The 17,353-nt window shown below is 46.0% G+C and overlaps 1 protein-coding gene across 2 annotated transcripts in view; it reads left to right on the top strand.

Moving 5' to 3' along the window:
* ATP9B (ATPase phospholipid transporting 9B (putative)) overlaps nt 1-17,353 on the top strand; it is a 3,609,114-nt gene that overhangs the window by 3,533,561 nt on the left and 58,200 nt on the right. The gene's annotated exons all lie outside the window — the stretch shown is intronic.

The following is a 17,353-nucleotide window of genomic DNA, read 5'->3' as shown; positions in this document are numbered from 1 at the left end:
GATAAGTTTGACCGCCTGCATGCTGTATTGCAAGGATACCGTGGACAGCTTGACACTCCTTCAAATTCTGGACCGCAACTGATCCGAAATTGCGATATTCAGATCCTTTGCCCATTTAATCCTCGTCTGTAGAATGCCAACTGGATCACAGCGCCTTATTTCCACATATAGCTGAGCTATCCGCTCCATTGTGTCCGTGTTCTGCAATAGTAGTCTTTCAAAGGTGGTGAGCTCCCTTTCGAGATAATCGCCCCCATCTGGGCTCCACAAGCACCCGCTTGAGCTACAAATAATGAACAAATGAAAAACAGAGAATCTACTTATTTGGAGGCATTCCTCTGGATGCTGTAGGGGCAGGAAGCCACCCCCTCCCACATTTGTCCCACCCTGGAGAGACCTGCTTTGTACCAGGCTTGGAACTGCAATGGGTCAACTTTCGAGTTTCTCAGGGGGGGGCGTCCAAATACAACTAAGGGGCAAGGGCCATGTCGAGAGCCATTGTGTGGTGCTATTGTCTCACCATATCGACCAAATCACTTCTAGTATACAATGCGTCAGTACCCTTCTGGGGATTCCGTTCTGGGGAACCCATAGCCGCTCACCCAATGTAACCAGCTTGAGGATCATGTTGTCCATATGGACCCACTGCTTCCGAGATACAGGTTCCAGGTGATCCACCATAATAGGCAATTGCGCAGCTTTATGGTATGCCTACACCTTAACAAGGAAAAGAATAGGCACCATCATTCATTTCTCTAGTTATTTTTAAAACATGTCCACTGTTGGCGCAGGTGTTTAAAGACGCAAGAATCTGGGATTCTTGCATCCTATTTGTTATACGCTGTGTTTGTGCCCTCCCCGACTTATAGGTGCAAAAGAATAAAACAGACACACCCCAGACGGGGAATAAGGCACAGAGAGCAGGCTGCGAGGGTTCAAGGCAAGGTTTATCTAATGAATGGCATTCAAAAGATTTCTGAGAGCGCTCTGCCACAAGTTATCATTACATTACATAGGGTAAATGACGCAACTAACATAGGATACTACGTTGGTCCCGGATTGGTCAGCCCGCGCAATGCCTCAGGTGTGGGTGGCATCTCTTCCTCCGGATTGGTCGCTTGGTCGGTGGGAGGTTTTGACGTCAGTCATCTGTGCTCCGAATGGGTGACGGTCAGGTCGCTGGGAGGCAGGGTGGTCACTATCTAAGCTAACATAATATATTCTCAAAAAATGCATGCACTAAATAACAATTGTTAAAAGTCTTTCAGTAGTTTATCATGTCTCTATAAAAGTCACACATATACCTATACTATCAATAACATTGGATTATACAGGTCTTAGATTAAGGGTCTTGACCACTATAATACACTGGTTGAAGTTAAGGTCTGCACTCATAAGAATCTCTGGTATGTGTCATTTGTTAGTGGTAGGCAACGATATACTGCATCAGGGGTCTAATGTTAGTTGGGGATCTGCTGGGTGGGCATCATGGCATGGTCAATGGTCTGACACATGAAAGGAATATCTTGCAGGGACACAGGGGCACGCTAGCAGTAAGTTTCCACTGGCGAGGGTGTGGAGGCAAGGACACGTTAGTGGAGAGGGACGAGCTATGTGCTTAGCTCATGCTGGTTCACATGCAGGACAGTGATCTCAGAGGAAGAGTGATGTGTTACATTTATTATGTGTTGCAAGCACCTCTGGCTTCAGCGTGAGAATGGAACCGCGGAGTTTTCCAGTCAGAGTGAGAACGAGGGTGGGGGCCCTGTGCCCCGCGCGCCTGGCCGTGCTGCTGCGAGAAAAGGGAAGCATTTTTGTATTATCGCAGTGAGGCCTAGTCACCAAGATGGAGTCGAAAGGGGGTACAAAAATGGATGCCCCGTGTCCTGCTCAGTGGTCCCATCTACGCGAAAGTCAACCAAAGTTAACATTGCATAAGGGCAAGGGGCGAACCCACTACTGGAGGCACTTGGTCCGAGTTTTGTACTGAGAAGTAGAGGACGTGAGGGGCCTGATGGCCCCTTGCTCCCACACAGCTGCCAAAAGGAATCCATTTTAAAAAATCTTCCGAAATTCACAAATGTACCTAAAAGTGTTTGATGCATTAAATCTGGTTCATCACAAAAAACAAAAGATGTTTAGGTGATTCAATACTTACTGTTTCTCAATAGCATGCACCATCTTACAATGCCCAACAAAGTGTAAAATGGTACTGAGGGACCAAAACCCAATTGTCTTGCTTAAATATGTATTCTTTTGTTATTTTGAGTAATGCATGTAGGTGATAATCAATACACTGTTTTGCTGATGAAATCCTGTTTTAGGGCTGTCATTTGTATCATTCTGTCAAGGAGTTCACTGAAAGCAACATCAAATGTAAATGTTTGTCAAATCAAATATATTTTAACACATTTTGGCAATTTAGCTCTGAATACAGATGCATTCTTGTATGTTCCCTTTTGCAAAAAAGGAGGAGGAGTACAGGTTTGTCTTCAACCTAAATTGATCACGAGAGATTGAAGAAGTGACAGCCCGGGGCTCTAAAGACTGAAGAATACTTAAACACATACTGTGTTGTTCTCCTGGTGAATGTCCAATGCTGTTATGTTAAACATTTACCCTGCAACATTTTAAACACAAAATGTACTGCCTAAACCACTTATTTTGCATAGGAAAATCAAGAAAATTATTATTATTTTTTTTTTACTTTGATCTTGAGTGAAACCTTGTATATTAAATATTTAAAACCTAATTTCCCTCTCATTGTACATTTTTCAATACGCCTTTCCATTGAAGAACCTTTTATAGTATGCCCACAAGAAACACACCTGGAGATATTAGATCAATATAGAATATGGCATAAATAATCCCCCTACGCAATATCATGCAGCTACCCAAGCAGGGGTTGCAATTATCTTCCATAAAAAAATTGCATTTACTCCAAAGACAGATAAAGATAAAGATGGACGCTACTACATAGTTGTAGGCGCCAAAGGCTCTATTCCAATAACAATGGCAACAATATATGCACATAGCCAGGGACAACAGCAATTCCTCATGAGTTTCCTTGGGGATCTAGAAAGAAGGGCAGAGATTTTAGGCCAAGAGATCTTAACCCAGCGAAAGATCCAGAGAGAGACAAATATGCTAAATCTCCAGTGTGATATGGTGCAAATTAACGCAACATTTCACAAAGCGTCTATTTGAATCGTGGAGGTCCAGCGATATATTTGAAAGGTTTTTACGTGTTTACAGGTCATACTCCCGGATTGATTGTGCTTTCCTCTCGCCCTTATTTATTAAGAAAATCACCAGGTTGGAGACAGGTGGGATTTCACACTCGGATCATGCCCGAACAAGTTAAAATTGGATTTTGGGGGGCAGAATAGAGGGGGGGGGGAAATGGCTTCTTGAGGAATACCTTTTCGGGGACAGAGTCAATTGGAACCACGTGATTCAAAGGTTGAATGATTACTTTGTCGAAAATGATACACCTAAGATTTCATGATAGACTAAATGGGACACCATGAAGGCGGTGCTTAGAGGGAATCTTTTTAAACTGGCAGCTTAATCTAGGAATGAGGGATCTATCCAAATCCCAATTACTTAAAGAGCTGGAGAATCAAGAACAGCATCACATTCAACATGCATCAAGAAATACATATTGCAAACTAGCTGTTGTTAGCAGACTCCCCCCGACAATCACGGCCAATATTGCTGAAGGAAAGTGTATGCGAGCAAATGTGCCTTTTATGGCCATGGTAAAAGGCCAGGGCATCTCCAAGTATGCATAACAAGGGATTTAGCAGACAGGGCCTTCATTCCTATTCTTAGAAGGGAGGGCGGGGAGGAGACTAGAATTGAGAAAGGGAGGAGCGAACAATTATGCTCTATTAAAAAAATAATGTACTTTTTCCCCTAAATAAATTAAACTTGGGAGAAATAAATATGACGAGGCTCTGTGTTGACTCTGCTCATTGCCGCTGTGCGCCCCACGCTGGATGTGACTTTGGGGCCAATACATATTGGGCCCCCGTGCCCCTCACCCCCTCAGTTTGTTTTTTCCATTCACTCAGTTTGCTACATAATGACTAAACCCCCCAAATGTTGTGGGCTTCAAGCCCTGCTCTGACTGCAGGGATAATAGGTCTGTGTTGGACCCCCACAGGGTGTTTTTATTCTACCTGGAGGTGGTCACAGAATTGGAGATTGCGGCTCCTGCCTGGCCATGCACTACAAAATCTCAGGGAGCATCCCGCAAGACTTCATAACTGTTTCAACAAAGGTTGGAAAGCGGATGTCTTCCAAGTCCCTTGGTATGGAGCGCAGGAAGGTGGCCGCTGAAGATCTGAATCATTCTCCAGACAAGAAAGACAAGAAGAAGAAAAAGCATAGCAAGACATCCAGGACATCTTGTGACTCTTGGAGACATTTGTGATGAATCCTGTGGAATCCTCCCAGAATCCCAGCTGTGAGAAACCAGAAGGTGTCTCACCCACTAGTCCCCAGGGATCTGTCATCCAGGTGGCCAGGACACGGCCAACGCTTTTGGATCTAGTTCCTTGGGGTGGACCAATGGGGGAGGATCACCTGGGTGAGGGGTCTTTGGGGAGTGGGAGTGGGACACCGGATGGTGAGACACCGTATCCCCTTCCTTGTAACACCTTTATCCCATCCTACCAGGTAGGATATTTAGGTGCCCTTGGTGCCCTTGATACCGAAATTTGTCAATGCATCCTTCAGGGAAAACATTGCCCATAGTACCATAAAACGAGCATGGATCTCCCCACTAATAAAAAAGCCCTTGCTTGACCCCAGCATAGCAGGCAATTATCGCGCTATTATGAATGTACCTTATCTATTGAAGATCTTAGATAAGGTAGCACATCTACAGATTGAAGCCTATTTGGTCCCACATGACATCTTGGGGCCCAAACAATCAGGCTTTAGAAAAGCTCATAGTACGGAATCTACTCTTCTTGAGCTTAAGACCAACATATTGCAGTCCATGGCAGAGGGCAAGATCACCATGCTTATGCTTCTTGATCTCTCTGCTGCGTTTGATCTTGCGGATCACTCTATTCTGGCAGAAAGATTACGTACATCAGCGCATTTTTCTGGCCCAGCGATTGAATGGGTCAAATCATTCCTGACAGATCATAGTAGAGCAAGGGTCTTTTTCAAGGATGCCAGGTCTGAGGATTTTACGGTCCTGTGCGGGGTCCCGCAGGGTTCATGCATGGCACCCACTCTTTTCAACATCTTCATGCTCCCTCTGTTCCAGCAACTAGATAAACTTGGAGTGGTGTACGCTAATTATGCGGATAACACGCAGTGGCTTGTGGCCCTCACAGGGGATTATACTCTTGACTCTTCCTCAATGAACTCTTTCAATCATGGATGCAAGTTAATAAGCTGGCCCTAAATAGTTCCAAGACAGAACTTATGATGCTGGGTACTGCGACACAGCTGACGAAGCTTAATTCAAAATAACTTTCCTTTAAAATTGCAGATTGCAATAATGACACAAAGCACAAGATCAAGACACTTGGGGTGATTCTCGATCAAGAACTGTCCATGAGAAATCAGGTCAATAGTCTTGTATCGAGCACTTGCTACCATTTGAAGCTCCTAGCACAACTACAGCCCTTGTTGTCATCGGCCAATCGCGCCATAATGGCGCAAGCAATTATAACAGCTAAAGCAGACCACTGCTAGTAATCTCTAAACAAGACATGGCCCGTTTGCAGGTGATCCAGAACAATGCAGTGACATTGTTGCAGGCCTGCAAAGGAGAGAACATGTCACAGCGGCGAGGAGAGCACTACATTGGCTTCCCATTCCCAGCTGAATTATCTATCGCGTGATGTGCATTACGCACAACTGCATTTTAGGGCAAGCCCCCAAGTATTTGGCCAGCCTCATTTCTCACCTAGCGGCGCGCAGAGTACTGAGATCTAACAACACTTATTTGCTAGAAACGCCAAGCTCTCATCTTTCCTCATGCTGCCCCACAGATTTGGAATGCCCTCACTCTGGATCTTAGATCCTGCACTAGTCTGCATCTTTTTAAAAGTAGGCTGAAAACGTACCTTTTTGAGTAAACCTCTGACCATCCTAGATTTTCCGCCTCACCCTGACCTCCACTTGTTCTTCTGAGTCATTTTTGTTGTATTGTATTTTTTTTTTTTTTTTACATTTATAAAGCGCTCACACAGCCCGTGGGCATCGAGGCGCTGTTACAGGAATTGTTTTTTTTTTCTTCTTAGTTGCGTAATTGTGTTTTTTTTGTCTTTGTTATGTATTTATAACGCGCTTAAACACCGAGAGGTTTCTAAGCGCGGACCCGGGGATCGAACCTGTGTTGCTTTATGTCGTCTTGCTTGGAGACGCGCACGCTGCCGCTGAGCTATCCTCCCGGGACGATGGGGCTATGCCCCTATGCCTCTGGGCTTTGTCCAGTGCGCAGTATAAATAAGAATTAAATTAATTATTAATTAAATTAGAGATGTATTTGAGAACAGACGTTATTCTTTCCTGTATCTTGGTGGTCACTATGGTGAGTCCGCCATCTGCCTCCTAGAAGCAACGTTTGCCCAGTTCAAGCTTGCAAACGCATGCAATGCCTCAGAGACCTAGGAGGGGAGCTCCCTGGAGGCAAGAATGGGAAGCAAAAAAATATGAGACCACAACACAAGGATCGAATTGCAGTCATACTCAAACCCCAAAGACAGAGAGTGTCTGAAAAGTACGGGATCTCTGGATTTGGGATTACAAACTTCAGAGACTTTTGATGAAACCAGAGATATATTTGAGAACAGAGACTTTATTAGTTTGAACTCCAAGGAGAAAATATGCCATTGCTGAGCTGCATTTTCAAGACTCTGGCCCACCCCATAGCTATCCCCAATAAACCTTTGTTCTGTCAATATATTGCTTGCATTCTGCCTCATTGATCCACTCAATTTCATGTCACGCCTGAAGTAATACTTAGATGTTAATCTATTGAAGTATTAGACTTTCTGATTCGTTTTTTATGGATGCCGTTTTACATCTTTTAGTGGACTTGCAAACATCCTTAATGGGCTTAACTGAAAATGTACTTTCTTAAATATAAAAGTAATGCGGGGTAAGGGGTGTACCCATTTTCTAACACAAACCTTCAAGGAGGGATGAAGACAGTTATTAACTGCCACCTTTACCAAATTTCACTTGAATATATCAACCCCTAGTATGGGGAAGGTATAGTGTAAACATACAGATGTACAATAAGATAATATCTCACTTCTGGGTTTAATAGATTAATGGATCTTCTTCCTATATATTTGTCATTTGGAACTATACTCTGGTGCCAGACTGGGTCCAGACATTTTCTAGCAATATTTCAAATGCATCCCTGGTGTCTCCGCTCCAACTCAGAAACAGAGATCAAGAGAGGCCCCTATGGAAGTGAAGTCATTTCTTTTTCTCTGTGATATCAAAGAAGCTTGGATCCGAAGATGATATGCTTGTTACATTGCCATTTTTTTGTCTTTTTTTGTAATTGTGCGGCAGTATTTTTCTCTTTCTCCTCTAAGACCTCTGGGTTTAAGATTTGTGAGCAATGGAGACATCAAATGCTCATGTCTGAACTCCATCCGGTGTGTATGTTATTTGGTGTCTGACCATGAATTTATTTTCCTGTATGTAATGCTTTTTCATGCACTGGAAAGCCACCAGGGAGCAGGAGAGCAAGGATTTCATGGTGACCCACAAGGAATGCGACTGCCCCTTTTCCCCTGTAAGAATCATAAAGTGGAATCTTTGCCATGGTCACCAGAAGTTTACATGTGGCAGAAAAGAAAATGTGCCTTCTCAAAGTTCACGGACTTCTCTGAAACACCACTCCTCCTTGGCTCTGACCAGAACAAAAGCTGCAGATACATATTTGGAAAGGCATTGTCTGTTGTTGAAGACTCCTCCAACCTCCTCTCTACACCTAATATCACTACTGCTCAGTTGGAACAGTTCACAGTGCAAATGTGTAATGGCACTGCTTTAGGCCTTTACCACTCCTTTATTGGATGATGTCGCATGCAGTAATTGCAATCAAGCCATAGGAGGTACAATGGGCGCCAGCACATTTGAAGTTACCAGCTATAAAAAACAATTCTGTTTGCAAGATCACCACCGGGAACCTAAAGGAGTACGTCAGGAGGAAGACCAGGCCAAAAGATAGGTGCCCTGTTCTCCTCTGTACCCCGCAAGGGTGACTCCTTCCCTGGGAAGCATCCAAGCAGGAGGGACCTTCCAGGCCCTAAGACCAGCAAGGGGACTGAGGCTCGAGGAGCTACCGGTCATCTGGATGAGGGGTCCACAGACCCTCCCAGTCCCACCGCTGAGGGGCCGCAAGGCTCTTGCACCGGGGATCTTCCCTAGGGGCTCTGCTCTGACACTGGGCTCGATCCCGAGGGGCACCTAAACATGTTACAAGCACTACCGGCTCTATGGCCAAGGGCACTCTGCCTCCCAGGTACTTAACTGAGGTGCAGGGAAGGTCCGAGCCTTTGCAATCAAGCGCACAAGCGGAGGCTGGTCCCAGTACAACGGGCGGCACGCAGCAGACACGTGGCGCCGTACAAGACAAAATGGCTGCCCGGTCAGACAAAATGGCGGCGCTACCACAGCCTTCACATTCCAATGCGCAGGCATCGGAGCGCATGTCAAGGTGGGATTTGTCAACGCCAGTTACTTGGTCCACCTCATATCCAACTGCTTCCGCACAAGAGCAATTCTCAGACCCTAGCTATGCAAGGGCAGCAGCGGCAAGAGCACAGCAACACGTACATGTTCAAGGACCCGCTCCCACGCCCACAGGCTCCTCAACAGTTTGTGAGGACAGGTTCTTTGAGAAGTTCCTCACCCTCATGAGAAGCCCTCAAATGGGCACTATACTAAGGGGGGGTCATCCAGGACATGCTCTCTCCTGCACTGCCTCAACCTCCTGTCATGGTCCAGTCCCCGGTACCCGTGCTGGCCCAGGCTCCTGCACCCCCACCGCCCTCAAGTGCATGTCGTCACAGCTACTCCACCCCCCAGCACAGTCCCTGGCGCAAGCACCGACACTGCCAGTCAGCACTTCACAGGTGCCCGCAGCACCCCATAGCACTCCACCAGCAGCACTTGACGTGCATGACACAGTGGGGGACAGAGACAACGAGGACCAGGAAACTTCTTCCTCAGCTAATGCCTTCCAATTGAGGCTGTTCTGAGAGAGATCTTCATCAGGTGGGGCCACACTCAGGTGGACCTATTCACCAACAGGAGCAACAGGCAATGCCACTGGTTTGCGTCCTGGATGGTTCAGGGCACGGGTTCCCTGGGGGACGCATTGCAGATACATTGGAACGTAGCGCATACGCTTTTCCTCCAGCTCCGTTGATTCACAGGGCCATCTGCAGAGTAAAGGAGTCACACAGGCTTTGAATCATCTTGATAGCACTGTGGTGGCCAGCCAGACCTTGGTTCTCAGAACTCCTCTGACTGTCGGATCAGACTCTGGTCCCCCTTCCAATGGGTCCAGCCCCCCTACTATTCCAGTAGTCGCTATTTTCGTTAGCACTGCTTGATTCGTCACACTGTATGACTGTGTTTTCCGACATATTCACCCTCTTTGTGTGGATATTTTCTCATAGGGGTTAACGGCGTTTTGGGGGCATTTCTAAGAATTGTAAGAAAGAGGGCACTTACAGTTCTTAGCTTGCATTGATTTTCTTAATAAAGTGGCATCTTCAAGTGTCAGATGCAATCAGTGGTGAAGAGCGAGGGACAGTCGTTGCCTTGTCTTTCCCAGCAGTGTATCTTTTAACATATTTGATTCGATCGATGGCGAGTAGTGAGATGCAGTCTCTGTGCTGGTTTTCACAAGGATTTTCACGTGTAAATAACGAACTGTTTGCGAGTCGCGAGCACCGAACACCAAACACTCTGCTCGCATAGTTGGGTTTATATCAGAAGCTCCTCCTTTGGCAAATAGGAATAGTAGACCGACTGCATACCCCGCGTCCGGCTATACAGTCTGACAACAAAGTACCCAGCACTCTCTCTTCCTCTAGATATTGCTCATTCTACACTCTTGCGATGGTTGAAGCTTCCATTTCTGTGTGTTCCATGTCATACTCTTACAAGCATATGGACATGTCCTATTCTTGGTATTCACACTGTCTTTTTCTTAGATTCTCTTTGTTCTTTGCTCCTTCCCTTCCTTTCTTTCCAGTTCTCCTCTTCGTTTTCAATGTCTTCTATTTTTTTATACCATTCTCCTTCCCTAGAGTTGGTTTGAGATTCCCGTTATCTTTACCAGCTCCCCTTACTACAGTTATGTGTTTCTATTCTCCTTTCGGTTCAGCTCCCTTCTTATATCTCGCCATTCTCTGTCTCCTCTTTACAGTGGGCTCTCTTCTCTCTCTTTCTCTGTGAGTATTTCCACTTCCCTTATACACTGCTTCTTCTTTATCTTCTTGTGTTTCGCTTCTTCATTCCTTCTCTTTGATTTTGTTCTTGACTTTCTCTACCTCCCATTCACTTACCTTCTTCCTTTCACTTTTAGTTTATGCTTGGTCACCTAACTCTCTCATCGGTCTCTTCTTTGCTGGTCCTTTTTTATCAATATCACTTAGCGAACCATACTATCCCTCTGTGGCATGCATTCAACAACACTCTTTCTGTATTGTTTTCCTCCTCCTTACTAGATTTTTTTCTATTTCATTTTACCACCCTTTAGGCTCCCTTCATTTCTACTCTTTCCTGGATTCTTTCTTCCCCATAGCTATCAGATCCTCACGCATTGTCCTTTGTCCGCTTCCTCCTCTCTGCTGATTTTCTGTTCCTCTTTTATCCTCTCAATGGGAGTCCTCCACCTTTCTCAGTTACTGCTTCACGCTCATTCGGTACTGCCCAATTTGACCCAAAAAATGTTTCCGCGTGGACACAAATTGGCCGAATTCGGCCACTACAACAATATCAAAACCTATTATACCGAACATGAGGAGCAGGGGTTGCAGGGGTGTGCGCCGCTCCCCATGTTCAGTATTATGGGCTTCGGGAGTTGCAGGGGACTCCAAGAAAAAAGAGAGGACCCTGCAGCATCAGCTCCGACCCACGTTGGAGGTACAGAACTGATGTTGCAGGGGTAAAGCAGAGGCACCAGCGGCTGGCAAAAAAGGTAAGTAGGGGAGGGGGGATTGATATAGTGCTACTGGCAGGACAGGGATTTCCTTTGGTTGACTGATGGACAAATAGATTTGCGGCGAAATCAACTACGGTAACTTTCCACCGCAAATATATTGACCTTGGTCAAACAACCCATATCCACTCATTCCACTCCATTCTTTATTTCCTTCTCCTCCTCTCTTCCGCTTACCCACAAATTCTCCTCCCCTCCACGCTTTCTCCTCTTCTCTAGAACCTGCTTTCTTGTGGATTGCTTTTTTCCTTAATCTTTCTCCTCTACTCTTCCACGTACCCACAGAGTCTCCTCCTCTCTACTCTTCCTCCTTTCCTTGACACAGCTCAAATGTCCTCCTTTCCACTCTTTCCTCCTTTCTCTGTCAGACCTCCACTTTTTTCACCTTCTTTCATCACCTGTGTTCTAATTCTCTTTCCATCTATCTCCCAATTCCTCTTTCCTCCCTTTCCTCCATTTCTGCTCTTCTCCACTTTTCCCTCTCTTCTTTTCTTTCTTTTCTCCTCACCCACTTCCATGTATGCCATTATGGAGTCACGCATGCACGACATGGGCATCGCCTGGTTTCTTTACTGGACTGGAGATGCTGCAGCTCTGCACCTTGGGGCCCTGACAATCCTTGCACAAACTCGGCCTCCCAGACCATGTGAGCCCAGGCACTCACACCACTGGAAACTGTGTTACCAAAATGGGCCATAGCTTCCTGCCGCAACTCTTTGTCCCAGACAGCAACAGTCAGCTGCACGTTTGTGCCCAGGGCTCCCCTTTGAAGCCCCACCACTGGGTTGCAACACTCACAGACCGCTAAGGGAGTGGGCACATACATGTTCACGGGGCTGCCTCAAACATCCCCTCTCCTGGACCTGCCCACCCCCTTCTTATGCACCAACTGCTCATTGGGTTACTAAAACACACCTGTATTCTTCCCTGACTGCATGTAATATCGTTAGAGGCCTTTGCACATACACATTACCTGTTGCTTTTGATGATTCCATGCCAAACCAGCATCTCCCATGACCAGTCGTGCTGAGCCACTGTGTTTTATGACATGGTCTCTCTAACCCTTTTGAAGAGCTGGAGTCCCAAAAATGCACAAACACTTACAAGAACAACTTAACACCTTCTACTATGTTACACAAAACAGAATGGTTTATTGGATGGCCTAATATGGAAAGGGAAAACAACACAATCGATTGGTAGTAGGTAGCAATGGAGCAGGGGTGGAGAAATCAGATGTGCTTCAAAACATTGTCTGTGAGAGCTTGCCACCCCGAGTCCAATCATCACGCATAACACAATGTTTATATGGGCCTCTTGGTCCAGACAAATGGACCTCAAATAAAAATGTATTTGTGGGTTTCTTGTCCTGGAACATTTCTCACAAAACTCACAGAGTTGGAATGTTTTTAGTGTTACAATCCTCCTCTTTGTTCTGATGAGTGCAGATGGCCTACTTGCAACATCAGCAGAAAGTGTTCTTTAGTTGAACTGGTGGGCTTGGTAGTCCTGCATCTCTTTCTCTCATTTTGGGTTCTTAGTCTTGGGGCCCTAGCAGTTTCTGGCCCCAGGTAAACATAGCTTTCTCATTTGCTGTGTCCTTTTAACATGACTTATCTCCAATGCTGGCCCCACTGGTCTTTTTACCTACTCCTCTGCACCGACTCGCCTTTACTTTGGCCCTGATCCCTTGGCCAGTGGTGGTTCTCTATATTTTGCCTTGCTGGCATGGCCAATGAGGTTCTCTACTTTGACCTTTCCGTCCTCGTCCTGCTCATCTTGCTCTCTGTGACAAAGGCGAGAGGGTTGAACACGTAAAGACGTCAATGTTGGACCTTTCAATCATTTTTATTCAAGGATGGATAGTTGAGTTAAGACACTTTAATGGTACCAACCTCCCACCCCCTTCCTTGTCCTTCATTCCAATAACCATGGCTATCTGACATACAGCTGAATGGGTTTTCTTTAAGTTGTAAGTGATTTAAATCCGGCACACACCCAAGTCTCACCCAGCATGTAGTGCGCAATTGAAGCCCTTATTTACTTTTGTCTGTAAATTCAATATCCTGAACGATATACCACTCATATCACACCCTTCTCCTGAGAAACCCCCCCCGGGTCACACTTAACTAAGAATCAGGCTGGTTTGCAAAGGTAAATATTTATGCATTTAAAATGTAATCAGAATATATTTTAATAGGTAAACAACAATCACCAATGGGGTGATAGAACACTGAATAGTATCTTTAATACACTGGGAATCAAGGAATGAGCATAAAACAAATGCAGCACAGAAAATAATACTTTTGTTACGCTCACCTGGACCCCAGAGGGGTGTCGATCGGACCCGGACAGCTGCGGTCTCCGTCAATGTGATGTGTAGTGCAGAGATGACTGTCTGGACTGGCCCGCCTAGTCTTGTTTGCTGGACCCGAAGAAGTATTTTCCTGCAAGTGGAGACAGGGATTAGCCACCTGTGGGTTTTAGTGATGGCCTCCCAACTGTTCTCGCTCTCACCCACTAATCACCTCCGATATCCCCTTAGTAACCTCACCTTATGTTTGTAAAAGATGAGCTCTCCATCCTGCGTGTCTTGCAGGGGCGCGTAGATTGGTTTGAAGGTGTTGGGAGAGTTCCGGTAAGCATTGACTCTGAAGTCCCAGGCGGGATTGGTAAGTATAAAGTTCAAAGAGTTCAATGTGCCCGATGTTCACTCTTGTCCCCTTCCTTCCTTAAATTGCAACTGAGTTTGTGAGAAGAAGGTCTTGTAGCTGCTGCTGGCGTTCAGGTAAGAGTCTGTGTTACCCAACGCTGTCCGGTAACTATTGCATGCGTTAACGTGTTGTTTTTCTCCCTCTTTACAGATGCGGCATATGAAGATATGGAGAATAATACCGCCGGTGGTAAATCAAGTAAGTCTATGGTGGTAAGAGGTATTTGTTGATTCCCTTGGCTCACCTTGTTATTCTTGTGCCCCTAGGTGCCGGAGTACGGCAAAGAAATGATGGAGACAGTGCCAGATCGAAAGATGCTGTGAGAACTGGTGAGTATGGCGCCGTGCTGGAGCTGGCGAAGCGACGCGTGCAGGACTGATGTACTTTCCAGGTCGGGAGATGAAACGGATCCGGAATCGGGTGAGGAATTCGAAATAAGTTTGTTTTCTAACCTTGTCCTTTTCTTCCTCTTTATTCTAGGAGCTCCGGATTCGAGGCGGGCGTGGCAGAAGACTGGATGCTGGCTGCAGGCACGCGGGCGTGCCAGAAGACTGGATGCTGGCTGCAGGCACGGTGAGAGACACGCTGCTGGATGCAGAATAACACGAAGCATGTGCTGCTGTTCGGGCGTGGTTTAAATAGCCTCCAAAGTAGTCCCAGGAAAGAAGTTCCCCAGGACCACACCCGAGTAAAAAATAGTCCCTGTAGTAAAATAGTCCCATCCAGGCCTCACGTTGGCTTGGATTTATTTGCAGCATGGTCTGCATGAGGTAAGTAATGTCTATGAGCCTGGCGCCTGTGGCGCCAGGACTGATTTTTATTATGAGCATGGTGCCTACGGCACCAGGACTGAACCCAGACAGCCCCTAGCTGCTGCTGCTGGGGTTTTTGTAAATGTCTGGAGGCCTGCTCCCGGGGCTGATGCGCTTGATCCGGATGCCCGGGGGTAGGCATCATGACAACTTTTGTGTTGGTTTGGTATAGATGGCAATATGGTTAGAGGTTCCCCCTGCAACACCCCTCAACCCCCCAATAGGCATTGAATAGATGTGAGGAGAGAGCAGGTATTCAGGAATAGCACAAATCAAACAGAATATCACTCCCACCTTCCCCCTTCAAACACAAGAGAAAAACGGAATTGACTTTTCAGCTGTCAGGATGTCTTTGAAATTGTCTTTAGAATTGACCGAGCAAAAACACCAAATGTGGTCAGAAACACTTACATTATTATAAATTCTTATGGGAGCCGCTTTGCACAGTTGCACACAATCACAAACAATGTTTTAGTCCAAAGAAAACATATGAAATCTCAGAGTCCAAGTTGGAAGCAGTTTAAAGCTAATTAACCTTTCAGAAATGTAATTTGCGGCCAACTTTTCCTTGCGCAATATTCGCTATAACGGGAGAATGCAATGCGGTTCTATGGATAGCTAAGGATGTTAGGTACAGGTAGGAGTTGAAATTTCGTTTCTATCATAAAAACTGAGGGAGTTATAGAGGTTTTAGTAAAGGTTGTTTTTGTAAAATAGGTGCGAGGATGGAAAACAGAAATGCACTTTGAAAAGACAGATGGGTTGATTACAATAGATTCTGACTATAAAAAAGAGAATGCCAGGGATGGATCTTAAAGTCATGTGGTCAGCGTAACCCGCCGGCTGTGGATGCTCTACTTCTTCAGATGAGAAAAGAAATTAGCGCAAAAATAATTCTAGCAAGATGATGGTTCTGAATTAGAGATGGGATAGGTTTGAGATAGGGATCAGACAATGCAGATATATTAGGGTCACTTTTCTTCCTATTAATACTCACAGAATAAGTTATTAAATTGGACCGTCAGTTCTGGTTATGGATTGGGCAGGTTCACCGGCAAACAGGCACCTCTGGAGGGATTTGGGTCAGCGGCGCGGTTCTGGTCAAGTTTGGACTGCACCTCAGACTGGATTTGGAAGGGCCGCCTCTGGTGACTGAGTGCGGTAGATGGCCGGATACAAGTTTTCAGCGGTCAAGCCAAGTAATAGCCAGCCAAGCTGAATTAAAATTAAGTCCCTTAAGGTTTGGGATTTTTGCAATTGCGTCAGGCTAGCAATAATGCTAGAGTCTGGATTCTGCAAGGAAATCTGTATCTCTCAAAGAATTCTGGAGTCAGCTACAAAAGAAAGAGTTCTGGAATAAGGTGCTGTGCAGACATCTGGATGGGTTCTGGAAGCAGGGTGTTCTGGAAGCAGAGTGTAGCTCCCTATGTGTAGTGCCCTTCCTATATTTATCCATTACAAATGTTATGGTATGGGCAGAGCTTCAGAACACCCCCCTATCTGCGAGTGGCTACAGGAATGCGCTTCGTTTTGGTTGGCAGCTTAAACAGGGCTGTCAATTTATGACAGGATTTGGGAACTCCCATCTGGATTTTTACCCAAAACATACTTTTGCACAAATGTACATTCCTTCCATTACGTACCCTCACCAAATTAGATACATATTTTTCATATTTAATTGTCTACCTTTACATCCAATTTCCATCTTTGTGAGAGCTTGTCATGAGCACTGCTCCCGAGAAGCCAAGTCAAGCCCAGCATCTCCGGAAGCAGGCTCACGACCCTCGTCCCCGGCTCCAGCAAACCCCTATTGGGGCCCTTTGGACCATGTCCTGGCGCCTCTGGCGCCAGGCTCATAAGGAACCTCAGTCCCGGCGCCAGGGGCGCCGGGCTCATAATTCTTGCAAAGGTGCTTGGGTGGACCTACCTGTAGCAGACCATGCTGCATACTCACCTTTGCAAATGCTGGCAGGATGAAGTCCCCAGCCTTCTGCTGGGAGGAACTATTCCCTGAACTGGGACTACTTTCTTACCTGGGTGGGGCTGGTGCCACTCCTTAGCTCTGGAACACAAGAACTCTTTTACCGGGGCGAGGCTGAGGAAGAAGACACCCAATCACTCCAACACTATTTAAACCACACCCGATTGGGAAAACGTGCTTCGCGTTATTCTGCATCTGCAGGAGGACGCTCACCGAGTCAGCTCCAGCATTCCAGTGACATCTCCAGCTTCAGCTCAGCAACCTGTGGAAGAAAGACACGAGAACTATACTTACCATCCAGGAATCCAGACACCGGCAGAACCTGCAAGCAAAAGAAACATAAGGTTAGCAAGTTGCAACACGTTCGCAGCCGCGCTCGCTTACCTGATCCATCTGTGCTTTCACGGATTCTTCGCGGCCTTCTCTTCAGCAGCCTAACGGCACCTGTAAAGACAAAGAACATTGTTAAGTAGGAATCGGGTGAAGGCGGCCGCATTTACTTTTCTTACCTGCTTTTGTGCGCGTATTACGATCTCTTCAACCGCAGCTGCCCGGCACCTGAAAACAAGAAAAGACATTATTTAAGTGCCATTAAAGATGGCAAGAAAGCCTAACACGTGTTTCC

This window comes from Ambystoma mexicanum, chromosome 5q (genome assembly GCF_040938575.1).
Source record: "Ambystoma mexicanum isolate Mex_15411 chromosome 5q, UKY_AmexF1_1, whole genome shotgun sequence".
NCBI classification, from domain to species: Eukaryota; Metazoa; Chordata; class Amphibia; order Caudata; family Ambystomatidae; genus Ambystoma; species Ambystoma mexicanum.
The sequence above is the reverse complement of the archived record's forward strand: the minus strand, read 5'-3'. Positions and strand labels throughout refer to the sequence as shown.